This window comes from Nomascus leucogenys, chromosome 13, assembly GCF_006542625.1.
Source record: "Nomascus leucogenys isolate Asia chromosome 13, Asia_NLE_v1, whole genome shotgun sequence".
Lineage (NCBI taxonomy): Eukaryota > Metazoa > Chordata > Mammalia > Primates > Hylobatidae > Nomascus > Nomascus leucogenys.
Genome location: NC_044393.1, coordinates 18,581,160 through 18,603,734, shown reverse-complemented (window position 1 = coordinate 18,603,734; position 22,575 = coordinate 18,581,160). Strand labels below are relative to the sequence as shown.

At 43.6% G+C, this 22,575-nt stretch overlaps 1 long non-coding RNA gene across 1 annotated transcript; it reads left to right on the top strand.

Annotated features, from left to right (window-relative positions):
• Positions 1 to 5,451: 5,451 nt before the first annotated feature.
• On the top strand, positions 5,452 to 20,534 carry LOC115837964. The gene is made up of 4 exons (XR_004033007.1): positions 5,452 to 5,778; positions 7,383 to 7,562; positions 19,400 to 19,517; positions 20,114 to 20,534. It is a non-coding gene; the product is annotated as an uncharacterized LOC115837964 (long non-coding RNA).
• The last annotated feature ends 2,041 nt before the right edge of the window (positions 20,535 to 22,575 follow it).

Here is a 22,575-nt window from a genome sequence, read left to right as displayed (position 1 = left end):
GACAGGGGAATTGCAATGGAGAAAGAGTAATTCATGCAGAGCCAGCTGTGTGGGAGACTGGAGTTTTATTATTACTCAAATCAGTCTCCCCAAGCATCCCAGGACTGGAATTTTTAAAGATAATTTGGCAGGTAGGGGCTTGGGAAGTGGAGAGTGCTGATTGGTCAGGTTGGAAATGGAATCACAGGGGAATTGAAGTGAGGTTTTCTTCCTGTCTTCTGTTCCTGGGTGGGATGGCAGAACTGGTTGAGCCAGATTACTGGTCTGGGTGGTGTCAGCTGATCCATCAAGTGCAGGGTCTGCAAAATATATCAAGCACTGACCTTAGGTTTTACAATAGTGATGTTATCACCAGGAGCAATTTGGGGAGGTTCAAACTCTTGCAGCCAGAGGCTGCATGATTCCTAAACTGTAATTTCTAATTTTGTAGCTAATTAAGGCAGACTGGTCCCCAGGTAAGAAGGAGGTACCTTTTGGAAAGGGCTAGTGTCAATTTTGTTTCAGTCAAACCATAAACTAAATTCCTTTCTAAGGTTAGTTCTGCCTACACCCAGGAATGAACAAGGACAGCTTAAAGGGTAGAAGGCAGATAGAGTTGGTGAGGTCTGATCTCTTTCAGTGTCATAATTTCCTCAGTTATAATTTTCACAGAGGCAGTTTCAGAATCATGCCATAAGTCCTCCCCACTCCCCAAGTACCTGGCTTGTGCCAGTCCCTTAGTCCACTTTTCTACCCTCTTCTCTTCAGTCCCAATCCAACTGTGCTATAAAGCTCATATCCAGGGCCAACCCATGAGAAACTTCTCTCGATCCCCTAGTTGGAAAAATTCATTCCCTCTTCTGACCTCCCATGTAGAGACCATTTATAGCATGTTAGAACTCGATTCCTAATAAGGAGGTGCCCGATGATCAAATACACTTTTTTCCAGGGAACTTAATTATCCTCATTCTATTCAATGACTGCAGCATCATCCCCACCATCAATGAGCATGAGCAGATTAATTCATTTGACGAATATTTGCCAAGTACCTACAAGGCATCGTTCTCCATGAGCACATAGCTGTAAACAAAACACAGCAGCAAAGGACCCTACCCTCTAGGGGAGGCAGGCAATAGAAAAATAAGGAGATAATATGCGAATCATGACAAGCATTTTGAAGACAAAATAGTGGAAGGGGATAAGGAGTAATGGGGGTAAAAGAGGTGCTGCTCTTTTATGTAGACCGGTCAAAGAGCAGAACCTGTAGAAAGTAAGTGAGCATCATGACCAGCTGTGAGAAGAGCAATGCAGGAAGAAGACGTGGTTAGTGCAAAGGCCCCAGGAAGACTGTGCCTGATGTGTTTGAGCAGCAGCGATGAGGCCAGTGTGGCTGGCGCTGAGTGGGTGGGGTGGGGGAGTGGAAGATGATACAGTCAGAGAGGCTATGGAGGAAAGCCTTGTAGGACTGTGTAAAAACTTAGGCTTTGTAAAAGAGAAGGGAAACCACAGGAACATCATGATCTGATTCAAATTGTCACAGGATCCCTCTGGCTGCGGTGTGGAGAGTGGCCTGTAGGAGACAAAGGGTGGAGACAGAGGGCCAGTGAGTAGGCTACTGCACCAGTTCAGGCAAACACTGAAGGCCTGTGTATATGTGTTGTTCCCTTGGTCTGTCTCAGGTCTCTTGAATAGTAAGAATGCTTTGATCTGTTGAAGATGATTCTGTTCTTTACATAAGTAATTAAATGTCTTTCCTTTGTTGTTTCCTGATACCTAAATGCAGTAATATATGCTCATGATAGAAAACTTGGAAAATAAAGAAAAGCATTAAACAAGTAAAGATTTCCAACTCCTACAACTCAAAGAAAACAGATAAGTCATTCTACTTTAGAGGTCTAAATGTACAGGAACTCATTGATTTGCTCATCAAAAGGTGAAGAGGGAAGAGTAGCAGCCCCAGGTAGAGCTACCCAGCGGGCAAGGCTGCCCTCAGGAACCACAGCCTTCCCTTTCCTAATGATTTCTACTCTGTGGCACCCACTCTTCCCTCTTCAGGGCTCTGGTGTTACCCTCCTTCTGGGTCTCCATCAAATCTGCTGTCAGCAAAAGATCCAGCTCATTCATCCAGCCCCAAGAGACAGGGCTTCACCTCAGGACAAGGGTGAGATGAATGAAGTCTTGGACACATAATTTAAGAAGTCAAAAAACTCAGCCATTAAGATAAATCATATTCAAATGCAATGGTTTAAAAAGTTAAAATTAATTTTAAAAATCCATGAACAAAATATAAACATTTAAAATAAAGACAAGGTCCAACCTTGCACCTGCACAGTCCTGCCTTGCTCTCCGCACCCTAACCCAGCCCCGCTCAGCCCAAGAGCTTTGGATCTGAATACGAGTCGTTCCAGACTTCAAGGTCAAGTTAAAGTGTTAATCATCTACCAGAATGTGATTTCTAGCTTCAAAAAGAAAATCAAGAAAACAACTTCCACATCAATGCAAAGGTTTCCTCATTTCACCAGGTTTTTTTTTTTCCCCTCTGTTTACCTGATGGTTTACTAAAGAGGTGAAGAAGTCTGTGGCTGAATGAACACATTGAATAATTGCAGAGACTTAAATTCTTAAATATTCAGCAAGATATTTTACCTTTTTTTTTGTTTTTTTTTGAGATGAAGTCTCACTCTGTTGCCCAGGCTGTAGTGCAGTAGCGTGATCTTGGCTCACTGCAACCTCCGCCTCCCAGGTTCAAGCAATTCTCCTGCCTCAGCCTCCCAAGTAGCTGGGACTACAGACATATGCCACCACACCCGGTTAATTTTTGTATTTTTAGTAGAGGCAGGGTTTCTCCACGTTGGTCAGGCTGGTCTCGAACTCCTGACCTCAGGTGATCCACCCACCTCGGCCTCCCAAAGTGTTGGGATTACAGGTGTGAGTCACCATGCTTGGCCATGTCAGTTGTTTCTGCTGCTTGCTGTGTAGACTGATGTGATGACCATCCTCTTATTGACCCTCCTGTGTCTCTGGAGCCCCACCACCTGCCTTCTACCTGGAGCCTTCCTTCCCAGGTCCTTCTTCAACACCAGCTCCAGGATCTGCAAGACCTTTGGATATGGCCACTGCAGAAGGAAGGAGAACCACTTCCTGAAGAAGCAGGAGTGAGCCAGGATCTGCCACAGGAGACAGCCGAGACCCCAGGGCGTGGGGTAAGGCGAGGAGCAGGTCCGGAGGGAAGATCTGAGGCAAAGAGGTAGAGTTCACAGGTCCTACACCCCTCGCACCTACACAGTGTCCCTTTTCTGATGCTGGGGCTCTCACTGCCTTCCGAGGAGAAAGTGGCAATGTGTCCTGTGAAACCACAGACTTAACACATCTTCCAAAAGCCAGCTTGGCAGGAGGTCACTGCTAGAAGCACCTCTGAAATAATCTGAGCCGTCTTACCTGTTCCCCTTTTTCAGATGGGAACACTGAGGCAGCCACCCTGCAGAGTGAGTCTGCAGTGCTCCTGAGCCACCACCCCCCAGGCTTGGCAAACTCACTGCCTTCTTGTCTGTCACCTTGACTGCAGGGAGGACCATAGGTGCTCATTTCTGGGAGGGTCTAGGATCTGCCAGCTGCACAATGTCCCAAGTCAAGGGCTTCAGCAATGACAATGAACAAATTCCTTTCCCTTTGCAGAGAGCCTGTCACCTGTGCTGCCTTGAGATGCTGACGTCTGAGGATGCGCCAGACAGGGCCTGTGGCTGCTTTCTGAAATAGTGCAGCAGCTTCTCTGCTTCCTCCTCAACCCTCTCCTTCACAGCAGAACCCAGCCTCCTTCCTCTCCCCATGGGCTTGTTTCAGCACTGTATTTGATAAACTGAGCACCACAAGAATACAAACCACATTCCTTTGTTTTTTCATCATGTTATCCCCAGCACTTAGCACAGTGCCTGGCACAAAGGAGACAGTCTGTAAATATTTGCATAATGAATGAATAAATGAGGGCACGAGCACATCTCCTTTGCCCAGGACAGATGACAGGCTGAGGGTTTGAATCCAGGACTCTCTCACCCTAGCTCTCATTCTCACTGCATCCTCACCTTCATCCTCTACCCCCCACCCCCTCGCCGGGTTCTTTGGGGATGGCAGGGGTGGAGTTTCTGGCATCCAGTTCTGAGCATCAGCTCTGCCAAGTAGTGGTGGCGGGGGGGTTTTCATGAAAGAATCCCCCTTGCTGCCTGTGATGTTGGACATTTTTCCTTGTCTGTGTAGTTTCAGGCTTTGTCTCTCTGGCCTTATACAATATTTAAAAACATTCATTTTCCAGTTAAACAAACTGGATTGGATCCTGTTGTTTGCAACTAAGAACCTTAATATTGGGTGATCTTCCCAATATTTTGCAGAACAGCAGCATCACCACTTTTCCTGGCTTCAGACTGGGCCCTACCAGTTGTAAGAAGAAAACCCATTACAACACCTACCTCTTAATGGCCACTCTAAGCTACACAAAAACCTGGGTGATGTTTCAACATTAAAGCCTTTTTTTTTTTTTTCACTTTTGGGCCAGGTCAGATTTAGGGGTAGGTTGTTCTCCTGGACTCTCTGAAGGAGAAGGGAAGGAGCATGAGGGTCAATTGTCTGCTTATCCAAGAAATCCCCTTCCCTGAAGTTGTGTGTGTGTGTGTATCTGTGTGTGTGTGTGTATCTCTGTGTGTGTTGTGGGGTGGTGGTGGTGGTTTGTTATTTCAGTTACAGCAATAACAACTACCCATTTAGTGGACACTGGCCACGTACCAGGCTCCATGCCTAGCTTTTTACACACATTATTTCATTTAATTCCCAAGAATCCTGTGAAGGAGGGTGCATTATTGTCCCCAGTTTACAGAGGGGGATATGGAGGCATGGTGATGTCACGTAACTGCCATATTGTTTTCCTGGGGCAACTAGAACAAAGGACTACAGACTGACTGGTTTAAACAACTGCAATTTACCCTCTTAAATTCTGGAGGCCAGAAGTGTGAGATCAGGGTGTCCACAGGGCTGTGTTCCCTCTGAAGAAGCTGGGGAAAGATCTGTTCCAGGCCCCTCTCCTGGCTTCTGGAAACTCCTTGACTTGTGGTCACATAAATCCAATCTTCACAGTGTTCTCCCGTCTGTCCCCTTTTTAAGGACACCAGTCGTATTGGATTAGGGCCCACACTGATGACCTCATCTTAACTTGATTACCTCTGTAAAGAGCCCATCTCCAAATAAGGTCACATTTGGAGGGACCTGGGGGTTACGACTCCAAGTAGCTTTTTTGGGAGGACAGAGTTCAACCCATAACAGCTGATAAATGGCAGAACCCAGGCATATGTGACAGACCCAAAGGCTTTGTCCTTTGGGAGGAAGATTGTGTAAATTAAGAGCCCAGACTTTCCAGCCAGGCTATAAGAGTCCTAATTCTGGGTTTGTCTTAATTTGGGAATTTGGGGATCTAAGAAGCAGCTTATTAGGTAAGGTGGGCATGGGGGTGAGAAAGGGTGAGGCATCAAGCCCCCCATCATTGTTTGTGACTGAGCTTAATTCCATTGGGAATGCTGGGAGCAGGGCCAGACAATTCCTCTCAGCAGCTATCACCCCCTTTCCCTAGGAGAGCAAGTGTTTATGCACCAATGGAGCTATTCAGGCACCAGTCTCCATATGGACTGAGGGTTTCCGGCTGATCTGGGCCTGGGCCCTCCTTGTGTGGCTTCCAAGGAAGCCCTGAGGCAAAGAGATGCAGACACTAGCATTTGGAAATCAGCTGGCAGCACCGAAGGAGTCACGTCCGGGGTAAGGGTAGGGCACATATCTTCTGCCACACTCTGTATGTGGCTTTGAACAAGTGATTTAACTTGTATGTGTACTCTGTACCTGTCTTCTCCCTGTTTGGGGTTATTGTGAAGCTAAGTGAATTAACACATGCTGAGCCCTTGGACCATGTAATGACTGCAACTTAAACATTAACTATGATTATTACTGACTAAATGATACTGCCCCCTACTGGAAAATGAGTGACCCGGACATCACTTAGAAACACTAGTGCTGGACGGCATTTGGGAGGGAATCTGAACCAAATTCCTCATTTCACAGATGAGGAATTCAGACCTAAGAAAGGGAAGTATCTTGCCCAATGTCACCCAGCTAACATATATGATCATTATAACAGACAACCCAGGCAGCCTCATTCACTCTCGTGTGTGTATATATGTATATAATTATATACATATATAAAACAGACATGTATATAACATATATGTATATATGTATTTTATATATTTACACATATTATTTCTATTAATATATAACTACATATACACGTGTGTATATGCACATATGTATATATAATTACATACATATGCATATATATTATACATACACATACACATGCATATAATTATATACATATATGTGCATATATACACACACGTATGTATCACTAGTGTTTGTAAGTGATATCCGGGCCACTCATTTTTCAGTAGGGAATAATATAATTATATACATATATGTGCACATACATACATAATATATATGTTTTTAGAGACTGGGTCTTGCTCTGTCACTCAGGCTGGAATGCAGTGGTGCAATCATTGCTCATTGTAACCTTGAACTCCTGGCCTCAAGCAATCCTCCTGTCTCAGCTTCCCCAGTAGCTGGAACTACAGGTATGTGCCACCATGCTCAGCTAATTTTTTAACTTTTTGTAGAAACAGCTCTCTCCATGCTGCTCAGGCTGGTTTGGAACTCCTGGCCTCGAGCAATCCTCTGGCCTCGGCCTCCCAAAGTGCTGGGATTACAGGCATGAGCCACCAGGCCTCACTCCCAAATATTAAGCACCTGTTTTGTGATAGGCACCAGGAAAACAATAATGACCAAAGCGGTAGCCTCCAAATTTGTTTGATCCCTCACACCACCCATATCAGTAAAAGGTTTTTTTGTTTGTTTGTTTGTTTGTTTGTTTTGCTTTGGAGACAGGGGTCTGACTCTGTCACCCAGGCTGGAGTGCAGTGGCGTGATCTCAGCTCACTGCAACCTCCGTCTCCCAGGTTCAAGCAATTCTCCTGTCCAGCCTCCCGAGTAGCTGGGATTACAGGCGTTTGCCTGGCTAATTTTTGTATTTTTAGTAGAGATGGGGTTTCACCACGTTGGCCAGGCTGATCTCGAACTCCTGACCCCAAGTAATCTTCCCGCCTTGGCCTCCCAAAGTTTTGAGATTACAGGCATGAGCCACTGTGCCCAGCCCAGTAAAAGGTTTTTGAGCGTGCAGTTCCCGTATTTATAAGTATATGCATATTGTTGTACTAATATGTACATTATAAGTATTCAATAATATAAATTTTAATAAAGTATAGGCTAGAAATGAATATAATGAAGTTTCTAAATATTTTCTTTCTGTACCACAGTGCACCCCACTTAGGAGTTGGCTGGACCAGAACAGGGGAGGCAGAGGAATAGTTTCAGCAGCACAAACACTGCGGGAGCCCAGGTGGAGGCCCTTAATCTCACCTGAAGAGGTCAAGGCTGGCGTCACAGAGGAGGCAGCGCTCATCCTGGATTTTGAAAGATGAACTGAATTTTATCAGGTAGAAAGAGGAAAACATAAGCTTTTGGGCATGGCAAGGATGTGGACATTAGAAAAAGGATTCTAATTTCCTTTACCTCCCACCTCTCCGAAAGGAGTATTTGTATTGGTTTCCAAGTAGCTGTTCTGCATCATAGGAGACCCCAACTTATTCCTCAAAGTTCACCCAACCCTGAATATAGGTGAACCTGGAGTGCCCTCCATGGGTAGAAGGGGAAGAGGAGTTACCTAGGAGAAATGGGGGAACCACCTCATTTGCATGAGAGTCATGCCCTTCTCCCCTGTAGCCTGAGTTTCCTGCTTCCCTCTGCTCCACCCAGCTCATCAGGAGAGAGCCCACTACCTTTCTTACCTCTAAGAAACAGACCCATGGGGGAGTGGCATAGGTGTGTGCATGTTGGGATGGGAGAGGGATTTGGTGCTGGAAGGAGAAAAGTTGGGAAAGGCTTCTGAATAATGAAAACCCAGAATTTCATAGAAGTTAGCTCATTAATCAGCCTTAGCTTTCGTACTTTCTCCAATGGGAAGCTCACCTCCTCTTGGCAGCAGGTTCCAGCTGACAGCACTCATTATTAGAAGAGCACTCTTGTTTCCCATTAAACTAGTGTATGGGCCAGGCATGGTGGTTCATGCCTATAATCCCAGCAGTGAGGCAGGTGGATTGCTTGAACCCAGGAGTTCAAGAACAGCCTGGGCAACATGTTGAAACGCTATCTCTACAAAAAATACAAAAATCAGCAGGGCGTGGTGGCATGCACCTGTAGTCCCAGCTACTCAGAGGCTGAGGTAGGAGGATCACCTGATTCTGGGAGGTGAAGATTGCAGTGAGCCGTGATTGTGCCACTGTACTCCAGTGTGAGCGACAGAGTAAAATCCTGTCTCAAAAAAAGAAAAAAAAGAAACAAATATGTGTCCCCTTTGCCCCTGGCCCTGCATTTCCACATGGGTCCTGACTACTCTCAAGAAGCCCACTAACCAGGTCAGCTGTCTTTGTACTAAGACAGTTCCGCAGAGATTGAGAAATGGTAATCAAAGTACTTCCACCTCCCACAAAGTGTATTTTTGGTTCTTGTGCAACGTTTTGCTAAGTCCTCCATGAGCTTTCAGACTCTTAGGATTCATAGTTAAGAGAATCTCTCTTTTTAAATCTCCCTACGATTTCTGCAGAGGCTGCCAGATGGTAGCCCCCCTTGTGAGGTGCCCCTCACTGGGGATGGGGAGAGAGGCAACTGTAGGAAGAGGAGGGTGCTCAGTAGGGTAAGAGCTCCTGAGTCACCCCCCTGCCTTGCCTCCCCCAGTTAAGCAAGAGCTGTGGAAATGGTAATTCAGAAATAGAAAAGAGGATGGCTGAGAGGAGGGGGTAGGAGGTAGGTGGTGGGCAGGGGTCCAAGGCTCATGAAGGTATTTCTGAGGATGCACCACTCTTCAAGTTCATTATTAGACCTCCCAGCCGCAAGGCATCATGGGAACAATCTGTTTGGAATCCAGTGGGTTCCCAGCCAAAGATAGGTGCTCTCCAGCTCCTCCAGGTGGAGCCCCTTTGACAATACATTCACACACCTGCCTCCAAGAAGATGGGGGCTGGAGGGACTTTTGGAGAGCAAAATCTAACTGCCTCGCTGCAGATGAGAAAACTGAGGCATAGAGTGCTGGAATAGCAGGGATTGTTAAACAATTGAGGATGTAGACTCGGCGTTAGATAGAGCTAGTTCTCACTCACTGCCTTGTGGTCTCGCATATGTTTCTCAACTTCTCCGAACTTCAGTTTTCTTATTGATAAAATATGGATGATGACAATACCTGTCAATATCTCCAGCCAGAGACCACTAGGAATACCCCTCTTCCTAGCTGAACTAGAAGTCGAACAACGTGCGTTTATTACTCACTAAAGTTAAGGAGAATACAGACCTGGGTGATCACACAGTGACATCTCATCAAGGGGATGTTAGAAAGGACTTCTAGGACTCAGGCTTGTGTTAGTTGATTTGGGGGACGGTTTAAAGAAGCAGGCTTTGCATTGGATACTGTCAGGAAGTGCAGCAGTTCTATGACTCGGTATCTTAATAAATCTTAGCTGTAAGAAGGGATGACTGGATGGAGGTTAGAGCTGTAAGAAGAGCAGCAGTTGGTAAAGAAGCAGCTGATGTTCATATTAGCCAGGGGAGAGGGCTGCTTGATTATTTTTGTGGCTTGCTCATGTTTTGTCTGTGTTCAAACATGATTACAGCTTAGGCAGTTTTGGTTTTGATCTGTCATGGGCAGAGCATGGCCTTGTCTGACATTGATGTTTTGCAAAGTTGTTCATGTTCAGCAGGAGAACATCAAGGCCCAGCTGAGTGTCAGGACAGCTCCTGGAAGTCAGGTCTGCTCTTTTTTCTTTTTTCTTCTCTCTGTCTCTCTCCCTCTCTCTCTTTCTTTCAAGACAGGGTCTTGCTCTGTCATCCAGGCTGGAGTGCAATGGCGTGATCTTGACTCACTGTCACCTCCACCTCCTGGGTTCAAGCGATTCTCATGCCTCAGTCTCCCGAGTAGCTGGGATTACAGGTGCACGCCACCACACCTGGCTAACTTTTGTATTTTTAGTAGAGATGGGGTTTTACCATGTTGGCCAGACTGATCTCAACCTTCTGACCTCAGATTCAGGTGATCTGCCTGCTTTGGGCTCCCAAAGTGCTGGGATTACAGGCGTGAGTCAGCCTCTGCTTTTTTTCTCATGTTGACCTCATAGAATCATAGTGATAATTAAATGCTATGATATTTGTGAAATTCCTTGTACAAGTACCTGGCAGAATAACTTCTCGATAAATAGTGCTTGGATGATAAAAGTAATTGTAATAATATTCATTAGTAATAATAATGAATAAGTTTATAATGGAAAAGAGCTTGGTACTTATTTATTTATTTATATTTTATTTATTTATTTATTTTTTGAGACGGAGTCTCGCTCTGTCGCCCAGGCTGGAATACAGTGGCTGGATCTCGGCTCACTGCAAGCTCTGCCTCCCGGGTTCATGCCATTCTCCTGCCTCAGCCTCCCGAGTAGCTGGGACTACAGGTGCCCACCACCACACCTGGCTAATTTTTTGTGTTTTTAGTAGAGACAGGGTTTCACCATGTTAGCCAGGATGGTCTCGATCTCCTGACCTCGTGATCCGCCCGCTTCGGCCTCCCAAAGTGCTGGGATTACAGGCGGGAGCCAAGGAGCTTGGTACTAATTAGAGGGGTTAGGCTTTAGTGGCTATTACTATGTGACTATTTAGTAGATACTACTGTGTGACCATAAGCAAGTCACTTCACTTTTCTGAGCCAGTTTCCTTCCCTGTAAAATATGGGAAAAAGCTTGATGTGGTGGCTCACGCCTGTAATCCCAGCACTCTGGGAGGCCGAGGTGGGTGGATCCCTTGAGGCCAGGAGTTCCAGACCAGCATGACCAACATAGAAAAACCCCATCTCTGCGGGATATCTAGGCAAAGATGTTGAGTAGACACTGATTTATCCATGCACTCATTCAGCACACGTTTCTTAGAAAGGGTATTTGGTGATTGAAAGTGCAGACCAGACTCCATGGATTCAAATCTGACTCTGCCAATTTACTGGTTGTGTGGGCAAGTCGCTTCACTTCTCTGTCATTATTGATGCATCTGTAAAATGCGGTTGGTAATAACAGCTCCTGCCTCTTTGGTTGTTACTGAGGGAGGGGAGGTTAATACATGTATAGACTTTGGAATAGTGCGTGCACTCAGGAAGGACTCAATAGCCACGCTATGGTTGAGTGCCGACTGTATGTGCTGGGCACTGTTCTAGGTGCTGGGTCACAGGAGTGAAGGCAGCACACAAGCTCCCCACCCTCCTGGAGCTGACATTTCAGCTGGAGAGAATAATAATTGAGTGAGATAAGTTTCAGGTGGTGATAACTGCTATGAAGAAAAGAATTCAGGGAGGGAGGGATAGCATTGGGAAAAATACCTAATGTAAATGACGGGTTGATGGGTGCAGTGGGCCAGCAGGGCCCATGTATACCTAAGTAATGAGCCTGCACATTGTGCACATGTACCCTAGAACTTAAAGTATAATTTAAAAAAAGAAAGAAAATAACCCAGAGTACAGGGTAAAGAGGGGCCAGTTTAGGCAGGATGGCTCTGAGTGGAGTGAAGGAAGGAGCCGTGTAGGCCTCTGGTGGATGCAGAAGAAAGAATGAATGCATGGCCGGGCGCGGTGGCTCACGCCTGTAATCCCAGCACTTTGGGAGGCCGAGGCGGGAGGATCACGAGGTCAGGAGATCGAGACCATCCTGGCTAACACGGTGAAACCCCCTCTCTACTAAAAATACAAAAAATTAGCCAGGCGAGGTGGCAGGCGCTTGTAATCCCAGCTACTCGGGAGGCTGAGGCAGGAGAATGGCGTGAACCCCAGGGGGCGGAGCCTGCAGTGAGCCGAGATGGCGCCACTGCACTCCAGCCTGGGCGACAGTGAGACTCCTTCTCAAAAAAAAAAAAAAAAAAAAAAAGAATGAATGCAAAAGTCCTAAGGCAGGAACAAACTCCTCCTGCATGACAGAAAAAGATAGGCAGGGGCTTGATCACAGCCATGACAAGGTATTTAGATTGTAATTCCAGGTACAGTGAAAACCACAGAAGGGCTTGGAGCACGAAAATAACGTGATCCGATTTAATTTTTGAAAGGTCACCAGCCGCCATGAAGAGAACGTAACACACCAACAATGGAGAGAGGTCTGGAATGGGCAGAGATCTGAGATTTTTCACTCAGTTGGAAAATGGTACAGCAGGAGTGGCTGACATGGCCCAGGGGTTGTATGTAGAATCACAATGATAGGAAAAGGGCAGTTCTGCTCTTGCCTTACCGCGTGATCCTGGAGAGTGTCACCTGTCCCTCAGGTTCTCGTTTACGACAGAAGGTGGCGCCAGGTGTGATAATTCAAGCATCCCTTTTAACACTCATGTAATCATGTAATGCTGCCAATAAACAATGCCACAAGGATCTGTTTTACAGTTATGCTCCTTAGAAGCATTTATGAAGCATTTCACACGAATTCTTCTAGCACTTGCTATGAATGCAGCCTGCCCCTGCAGGGCCTGTGCTATGCTGCCTGAACTTGGGATGCCAATTCAGCCACTGTTTTCTCCTCTGTAAGGTGGGGATGACAAAATCTGCTCTGCCCACTTCTCAGGAATGCATGAAGTATGACATTAGAGAAACCCTGGCAAAGAGGTTTTTTTTTTTTTGAGAGGGTGGCATGGAGAAGGGGTTTCTTTCTTTTTTTTTTTTTATTTAATTTACAACAGGGACTTTTTTTTTTTTTTTTTTTTTTTTTTTTTTTTTTTTGAGTCAAGAGTCTCGCTCCATCACTCAGGCTGGAGTGCGGTAGCGTGATCATAGTTCACTGCAGCCTCGACCTCCTGGGCTCAAGCATCCTCCCACCTCAGCCTCCTGAGTAGCTGGAACTACTGGCACACGCCACCGTGGCTGGCTAATTTTAAAAAACTTTTTGGAGAGACAAGTTATGTTGCTCAGGCTGGTCTCGAACTCCTGGGCTCAAGCGATCCTCCACCTTGGCCCCTTGGCTGATTCTTTTGGAACTTTCTTCCTTGTGTGTAAATTTAGGTGTGTTACCTAAATTGTTACTATTTGATTTTTCAGGTTTAAGACTTACCATTATGGAAAACGAGGACTTGGCTTTCTTTTCCATGTGCCTCCATGACTTTTACAAACCCTTTCTATAACTCATCCTCCCAGTGGAGTTATACTATAATGTTAATCAGATCAATATTCGATATTCAGGTTTAAATCCAGGTTCCCATTCCTGGACTTTTCCCCATACCTGTTGAGACGACACTACATACGGCTTCCTTCAAAAACTAGAAGCATCTGGGAAATGGAGAATTCTAGCGTTGCTTCTCCTTCTTAGGGAGATGGTGTTATGGATAACAGAGAATTAATAGCACAAGCTTTGGTTTCAGAAGGACTAGAGTGTAATTCCTGGCTTTGCTGGTCCTGGCTGCAAGACTCAAGCCAATTGCTTTCTCTGCCAACTTTGATTTCTTCACCTATAAAGAGGTGTGAAGTTGTGGCTGGGCATGGTGGCTCACGTCTGTAATCCTAGAACTTTGGGAGGTCAAGCTGGGTGGATCACCTAAGGTCAGGAGTTCGAGACCAGCCTGATCAATACAGTGAAACCCCATCTCTACTAAAAAAATACAAAAATTAGCCAGGTGTGGTGGTGTGCGCCTGTAGTCCCAGCTATTCGGGAGGCTGAGACAGGAGAATTGCTTGAACCCCAGCCTGGGTGACAGAACAGAACAAGACTCTGTCTCAAAAAACAAAACAAAACAAACAAAAAAAAGAGGTGTGAGGTTGCATGTAAGCTTCTTAGGTACGTGCCTGAAACAGAGTAAATAATCAATTAAAATGAGCTCTTATATTCCACCCCCATCCTGCAAAGAAAATAACTTTTATTGAGAGATTACTCAGTCGGCACATAATACCGCCTTATTTCTTCTTCCACCACACTCCCTCCATTTTCCCATGCTACAGAGGAAAACAAGGCATTCAGAGTGACTCAGCGACCTGCTGAGGTCACACAGCAATAAGAGTAGGGGAGCAGTGCTGTGCACCTGTAATCCCAGCTACTCAGGAAGCTGAGGTGGGAAGATCCCTTGAGCCCGGGAGGCAGAGGTTGCAGTGAGCTGAGATTGCGCTACTGCACTCCAGCCTGGGTGACAGAGCAAGATCCTGTCTCACAAAGGAAAAAGAACAGTAGGGGCAGGATTCCCACTGAGGATCTGCTCATCTGACTTCTGGAACAAAGAAGTGGACAATAAAAGAAGTGGAGCTCAAGGCCCCTGCCTTATGGCCCAGAAACTCTTTCTTGGACTGGGCTGGGGACTGGCATGTCCTAGCTGGCTGGACCTCACAGGGCACACATGGGAGAGACTCAGCATCTGGAAACTAGGGTGTTACTCCCTACTCCTCTTACCTTGAGCTAGCTCTCCAGTGGGTTTCGAGCTTCAGTGCACAATACATACATGATCTGAAAAGCCTCAAGCTGCAAATCTGGTTTAAAGAGGTCCTGTGTGAGTTGTGTCTCCAGAAACTTGGCAGAAATGAAGTCTTTCTGGAGGAATCTACCTTTGAGTCTCAAAGAATTCCCACAAGATAAAGTTCTAAGGCACCTGAGCTCACAGTCAAAAATTACAAAATAAAAGGGGAGCAAGGCCTGGTGAGAGTCAACTGAAATGACAGAGAATGCAACAAAACCCACACAGCCTAAGATTTCCAAGGATAGAAAAACAAGCATATCAAACAAGTATGTTAAATATATTGTTCAGGGATGAACACATATGTGGTTAAACTGTAAAGCAAAGAACTGATAAGCATAAATTTTAAGTTGTTTTGCTCTAAGGGGGAAGGAAAGAGAAATGACATTATAGGAACACAGAAAGATTCACAGATCATATTAATATGCTGACAGCAAGTGCTCATACGTCCACCACCCACATTAATTTCACAAGTGTTTGCTCTGTTGTTATTCTTTGTATTTTCAACATGTCTTATAAATATTATTTTGCTGTCTACGGTTTCATAAACACAATAAAAATATAGCTTGGGGCTGGTTCATTCTGATTGCTTGCATGCATGAGTCCACCTTCCCCCTAACCATCAGACTTCTTATGTTGGGTAAATATATGGTTGCACAATTTTTTCCTCCTTTTTCTAAGCTGGGTGGAGAATGTCTTCCCCACATGTTTCCAGTAATTTCAGATGTTGCTTTCTCTGCCCATAGTTTCCTTAGGCAGAGGGAGTAAATCCCCCTGCTGGCTGCCTAGAACACTTTTTTAAAAACCAATCTCTTATCAGAACTGCCTGTTTCCTTGTCCGTCTCCCCTACTGGGCCACTGGGCCTCAAGCGATCCTCCCGCCTCAGCCTCCCAAACTGCTGGGATTACAGTCATAAGCCAGTGCACCCAGTCCCAGATTTTGTTTTTCTAATACAGTTCCACTAGTTCTATTAATAGCTAAAATGTAAACACTGAAAACTCATTTGAAACTAAAGAGGGGAAAAGCAAGTAAAAGAGGTTTTTAAAAATTAAACCATCATGGAAACTGGTTTACCCACAATTTTGGTCCATAGCCTGCATTGGATTACCTATTGGGGAAAACAAAGTTTAGCCATGTAAACAGGTTCCAATTTGTCAAAAATAGAATTTAGATTCAACCATCTTTTGTAAACTGGTAAGTTTGTGTTGCTGTCTCATGGCTAGAGTTCCAAGGTAAAAAAGATAGGGCCTTTGTGCATGTACCCATGTGTTTTTTTTTTTTTTTTTTTTTTTTTTTTTTTTGAGTTGGAGTCTCGCTCTGTCGCCCAGGCTGGAGTACAGTGGCACAGTCCTGGCTCACTGCAAGCTCCACCTCCTGGGTTCACGCCATTCTCCTGCCTCAGCCTCCTGAGTAGCTGGGACTACAGGCGCCTGCCACCACACCTGGCTAATTTTTTGTATTTTTAGTAGAGACGGGGTTTCACCGTGTTAGCCAGGATGGTCTCAATCTCCTGACCTAATGATCCGCCCTCCTCGGCCTCCCAAAGTGCCGGGATTACAGGCGTGAGCCACCATGCCCGGCCACATGTACCCATGTGTTTAACTGAAGGTTCTTACCTAGGTGAACAGGCTATTAAAATGGTTAACAAGGAAATAACTTGAAATGATGACTAGTTTTGTCTAATATCTCAGTTCTCATAGTCATCTAGATAAACTCCTAAAAATAAATACAGTAAATATAAATGGGATAAATGCTTGAAGGTAAACTTTTTGTTTAGTTTAGAAATCTGACAATTATTTAAAATTGGACATAGATGTCATTGGACATCTGGGTGATGTCCAATTAAGAAAGGGTTATGATATGGGGAAACATTTCTAAGAATTGTGGAGTTGTTCTCATCTATAAAATGCTGCTGTCTAAGTACAAAGCCCTAGTTGATAACTCTTTCTTTCAACTTTAATGTCAGCTCCTGTAATTATTTTTTCCCTTCAGTTCTAATCACTGTTGTGGCCTGATGCTAAAACATTTTATTTCAAAGGTCTAGAAAATCAATGATTTTCTCCAGGATAACTTGATTCTGTACTCAGACTCAGTTCAGCATTGCTTGCATCCCAGTTTTTTGCTAAAATTTAAGGTTACTAAGAATAAAAATTCTAGCTAATATATAATTGCTTTTTTTTTTCAGAGCAGGTGTGGAAGTTTATTCTTAAAGGTTTTTGAACAGTAAAGAAAGGAAAACACACTTGGAAGAGCCCCGAGTGTGCACCAAGGTCAAGTGCCTATAATTTTGTATATAAAAAATGTGCCAAAGATGATGTTCCTTTTTCTCCCCCAAGATGGAGTCTTGCTCTGTCATGCAGTCTGGAGTGGAGAGGCATGATCTCGGCTCACTGCAACCTCCACCTCCTAGGTTCAAGAGATTCTCCTGTCTCAGCCTCCTGAGTAACTGGGATTACAGGTGCCCACCACCACGCCCGGCTAATTTTTGTATTTTTGGTAAAGATGAGGTTTCACCATGTTGGCCACGCTGGCCTCGAATTCCTTACCTTGTGATCCACGTGCCTTGGCCTCCTAAAGTGCTGGGATTACAGGTGTGAGCCACCAAGCCCAACCAGATGTGTCTTTTTTTTTAAAAAAAGAGGAATTATAAGAAAGACATAAAATATGTTCTTTTTTGAAAAAAATAAATGTCTAATTCAGAGGTTATTTAAAGGTTATTTATAAAACAAGATAGGAACCAGTAAGTAGGAGAGAGAGATGTGAAGAAAGTTATGAATATGAAGGTGAATTTTTGGTAAAAAAAAAAAAGTTATAAAGAAAGGAGAATAATTTTGTATGAGAAAGGATCTTGTATGGCAAATTTTTGTTCTAAAGTGAAATGACTGGTTAAAAAAGAGAAAGTATTGAGCAAATCAGAAAGTCCAAGTTGCAAATGGTCTGTGTAAGTCATGATAATGTTCATGAAAGGGAGTTTATGAAAGGAATTTTGTACATGATTATGTTGGCTATAATTAAAGGGAAATTATTTATGATAGTCTCTCTAATAATTGAGCTTTAATATTAAAAGTACAATACTGCAAAACTAAAAAGTATTGGTTAAAAGAAGCTTTTCTTAAAATATTAATTTGCTCTTAATAAAATTAAAAGAGGTTTTGACTTTTAATTCCATAGTCTGTTTCTTTTTGAAAACTTCTCAGATTTATACCTCAGAGGTTCAACTTTTGCTGTGTCTTGCTGCTTTCAACTTTTTCTTCCCTTTCAGCCTGACTTGATAACTTTTTTCCTCAACTTTTTCATAAGCTCCTGTAACTTTTTTTACTCCAGGTCTAAATGCTATTATGGCCTGGTGCTAAAATATTTTATTTTGAAGGCCTAGAAAAGCAATGTTTTTATCCAGGATAATTTCATTCTGTAACTCTTGGCTTTTCTTGAGATGTCTGAATTGTTCCATGTAACCAGGAAACTTCTAGTTTCTAGTTTCCTCTATAATATAACTTATGTTCATAACCCTGGCCATGTTCTTCCTGTGTCTGATTAATTCAAATACCCTTTGCATTAGGTTTGACTTCCAGGTTATCTAAATGGGTTTCCCATAAGGAAAAGCAATCACACTACAGAAGGTTTTTCTTTGCCTTTTGGTGACTGGCCTAAGAAATAAAGATTTTACTTTTTTTTTTTTTTTTTTTTGAGACAGAGTCTTGCTCTGTCACCCAGGCTAGAGTGTAGTGGCATGATCTTGGCTCACTGTAGCCTCCAGCCCCTAAGTTCAAGTGATTCTCCTGCCTCAGCCTCACGAGTAGCTGGGATTACAAGCTTGCGCCACCATGCCTGGCTAATTTTTGTATTTTTAGTAGAGATGAGGTTTCACCGTGTTGGCCAGGCTGGTCTCAAACTCCTGAACTCAGGTGGTCCGCCTGCCTCGGCCTCCCAAAGTGCTGGGATTACAGGCATGAGCCACCGCGCCCGGCTGATTTTAAATTTTTATTAAGATAATTCTTATGACAGAAAAACGAAGCAGGCAAGAAAAGGAAAAAAGAAGAGAATTCCTGTGTTGTCTTTATTAGGTTTTTCATTACTTAGGAAAACTGAGCTTTACAAGGGATAAGGTTTTTATACCCATGTAACTTTTTTGTTGCTGCTTTTGCTTTTACAGTCTTTTGATTATCACTCTTTGGTTAAATGAATGACTATTATTTCACAACGACCTGTGATTCTGTTTTGATCAAATGTTTTGAGGTTTTAACATCTTTAATAAATGTCCTCAAAATCAAAATCCTAAATTAAGTCTCTGACTTAAGACTTATTACTGGGGACTTGTCAAAGCTATACACATTAATTTTTGCAAGGTTTTACAGCTTCTGATCAGGCTATGAACTCTAGTATCACCACCTCCATTCCCATTAACAGGGTCCTTATCAGGTGCTGTTAGCTACTTTGTGCTTTTAAGTTACAGGGCTTTGACTCCTGAGTACAAATATCTCATTTAAAGAAGGCACCAACTTCTGCCAATATCTGACACCAAACTCACGTTAACCAAAGCCTTGCTTTCAGACTCAGGAGAAGGTGACAATCAAAGTAAACTGCTTTCATGAGACACAGGGCCAGGCCTGTATTCAAAGATTCACTTGATAATTTTGCCTCTATCTGAATCCTTGATAGTAAATAATTTAAATATTTAGCTACCTGTGAGCTTCCTTTTTCTGTCATTCTCAGAACTAGGCAACACTTATGACCTTTGTATTTGAAACGTTGCTAATTCTTTATGTTTTGTTTTATCTCCAGAATTTGAAAACTATTCAATCCCACTAGGTAGATCTGTTTTTCACCGCCAACAGACTGCTGCTAAAGCTATCCAATATCAAGCACCATGCCTCTAGGCCCAGGGACCATTGCAGAAGAGGTGAGCGTCTGAGATTGTAAGAGGCAGTTTCAAGGGATAAAATTAATTCAGACGCTCCAAACCAAAGACAGGCACAAGGATGCCTAAATAGGGAATGGCTCAATACATAACACTTATAGATAAGTCGATTTTGTAATCTTGCATTTTGGCTTAGGTTTTTTTGCTCTTACCTTGTTTAAAAGGTTTTAAGGGTTAATGAATGCCTGCCCACCTCCATTCCCATCTGGCCTAGAATGTTTAGTTGACTATAAGTTGTTGGACTCAAGCATCTTAGCCATTGGGGACCCACTGAGGGACGTGATGGACTGGGCTGCTATTAACTAATCCAGAATCCAAAATAGAGATCATAAGACAGACAGAATGGACTCTGTGGCAATAAGGTACCAAATTATAAACAGGACCAAAGGCCATGCCAGGCAAAGGTTAAGTCACACCCCTTCACACTTCAAGAATAAGCTATATTCTAACTGCTGCAAGATTTTTCTTTTTTTTTTCTAGTAGTAGAACAAGCACTAGCCTTGAGATTGGCAATATTAAAACAATTAGAGCTCATCTAATTCATAGACACTAACTGACCCCCTCTTCCATAACTACAGCTTTGATTGGACAAGAGACTGACTTCAATAACTTTCTCCTGATAAGAAAACCACTGACCATGGGCTGGTTCTGGCTGGTTTACAGAGATTATGCACTTGCATGCCTCTGTGTCCTGAAAAGACCTTTCAATATATAGGGCCTGACTGTAATATATTTAAATGTTGTCTCCATCTCAGAGTGAACCTGGGTCTTATATTACATGCATGTTTGTTCAATACGCATGTGTCAAGAGCACCTTCATGAATGTTCATGGTCTTCCTATAACCTGTTGAATATGTGTGTTTAGCCAAGCTGTTCAGCATAAAGCTCCTACCCCAACCCCGCCTCTTTCAAAGTGTCTATTTCCCATCTTTGCCGGAGACACGCTTCCAGCCTGCGAGATGACCACCTGCCAGGCTGTAACCCTTTACAAAAAATAAAGTTTCCTCTCCTTTTCTAAATTTCTAAATTGCGTGTGTGTGTGTGTGTTTACGTGTGTGTGTTTAGGTAACACTGTGCAGTCTATCTCTTTCCCTATGTGAAGTGCAAGAACTTTATTGTCATTGTGTTTACTTGTCGCTTTATAAGATGACAAGCTCCTAGAGGGTGGCGCCTCTGTTTGGCAGTGTATGGGTATGCAGTAGGTACTCACAAACGCTGGTTAGACACCTGCAGGCTTGTACTAAGGACCAGGCTTGGCAAACGTCAGTGTTTGAGGGAGTCTGATTTGAGAGTCTAGAAGTTGAGAATCATGGCAGGAGATGGACTCTGCTATTCAGCTACTGTGAATCAACCTTGGTCCCTGTTCTTGGGGGAGACCACAGGCCAATGGAAAAAACAGAGATGTAACTGTAATTGCTGGTAGCGTTATGAGTAACTCTGTTGGGTAGGCCATTTGGTAGGAGGCAGAGAGCTGGAGGCAAGGCCTGTGTACTTGCAGAGAACATTGTTAGCAGGACTGGCCTAAGGGCACCTTTCTCCATTCATCAGAAAGGATCAAAGCTGCTGCTAGGAGAGGAAAAGGGAGCTGGGCCAGCCCTGGCTGTAACCCTTTACAAGAAATAAAGCTGTGAGAGAACCTGTGGAATCATTTTCAGCTCAGAACACAGAGCACTATTTTTACTCTCTCTTATGGGTGGAATTGTGTCCCCTCAAATTCATATGTTGAAATCCAGTACCTTGGAATGTGGCCTTATTTGGAGATAGAGTCTAAATAAGCAATCAAGTTGAAATGAGGTTATAGGGTGATCCCTAATCAAATATAACTGACACACTCAGAGAGACTATCTTATTTTATGTATTTTAAAAAATTTTTTTAATTTAAATCGTTTTGGGGGAGCAGGGGTTTTTTTGTTACATGGATAAGTTCTTTGGTGGTAATTTCTGAGATTTTTGGAGCACCCATCACCCGAGCAGTGTACACTGTACCCAATGTGTAGTCTTTTATCCTTCACCCCCTTTCCCCTTCCCCCCAAGTCCCTGAGTCCATTATATCATTCTTATACCTTTGTATTATCTTAGCTTAGCTCCCACTTATAAGTAAGAACATACGATATTTGGTTTTCCATTCCTAAATTACTTCACTTAGAATAATAGTCTCTAACTCCATCCAGGTTGCTGCAAATGCCATTATTTTGTTCCTTTTTATGGCTGAGTCGTATTACATTGTGTATATATACCACATATTTTCTTTATCCACTCATTGGTCAATGGGCATTTAGGCTGGTTCCATACTTTCGCAACTGCTAATTGTGCTGCCTTAAACGTGTGTGTCCAAGTGTCTCAGAAAAAGAGAAAATTTAAAGAGACACACATAGAGGCAGAAAATTGTGGGAAGATGAAGGCAGAAATCGGGGTGATGCTCCTACAAGCTAAGGAACAGCAAGGATTGCCAGAGAAACTTCCAGAAGCTAAGGGAGGGGCATGGAACAGATTCTTCATCACAGCCCTCAGGAGTCACCCATCCTGCTGACACTCTAATCTTGGACTTCTGACCCCTCAAACTGTGAGAGAATAAATTTCTGTTGTCTAAGCCACCCAGTTGGTGGTATTTTGTTACAGAAATCCCAGGATTGCTTTGCAAAATATTCTCTCTTAATCTATGTTGAGCTAATGAGGCAAGAAATATCTTCATGTTGTAAATAAAAAAAACTGAGGCTTAGAGAGGTTAAATAAGTTGCCCAGGGTCTCAGAACTAGGAAGTGACAGAATTGGGACTCAAACGATGTCTTCTTGACTCCAAATCTCAGGCTCTTACCAGTTCTTATGGGATGGGTAGTAGGGGCAATTTGACAAATAATGAAACTACTTTTTTGTTTCTTCTTCACGTCTGTTACAGATTGATTTCTGTGGGTTAACCTCAGTAATTTACAGCCTATTCTAATTCTGTATAGTCTCCCCACAGGTCCAACAGGGTTATAAAGAACCTCACCAACAATCTTCGCCTGCTGCAGTTACCTATTGCTGCATGGCAGCAAAGCAT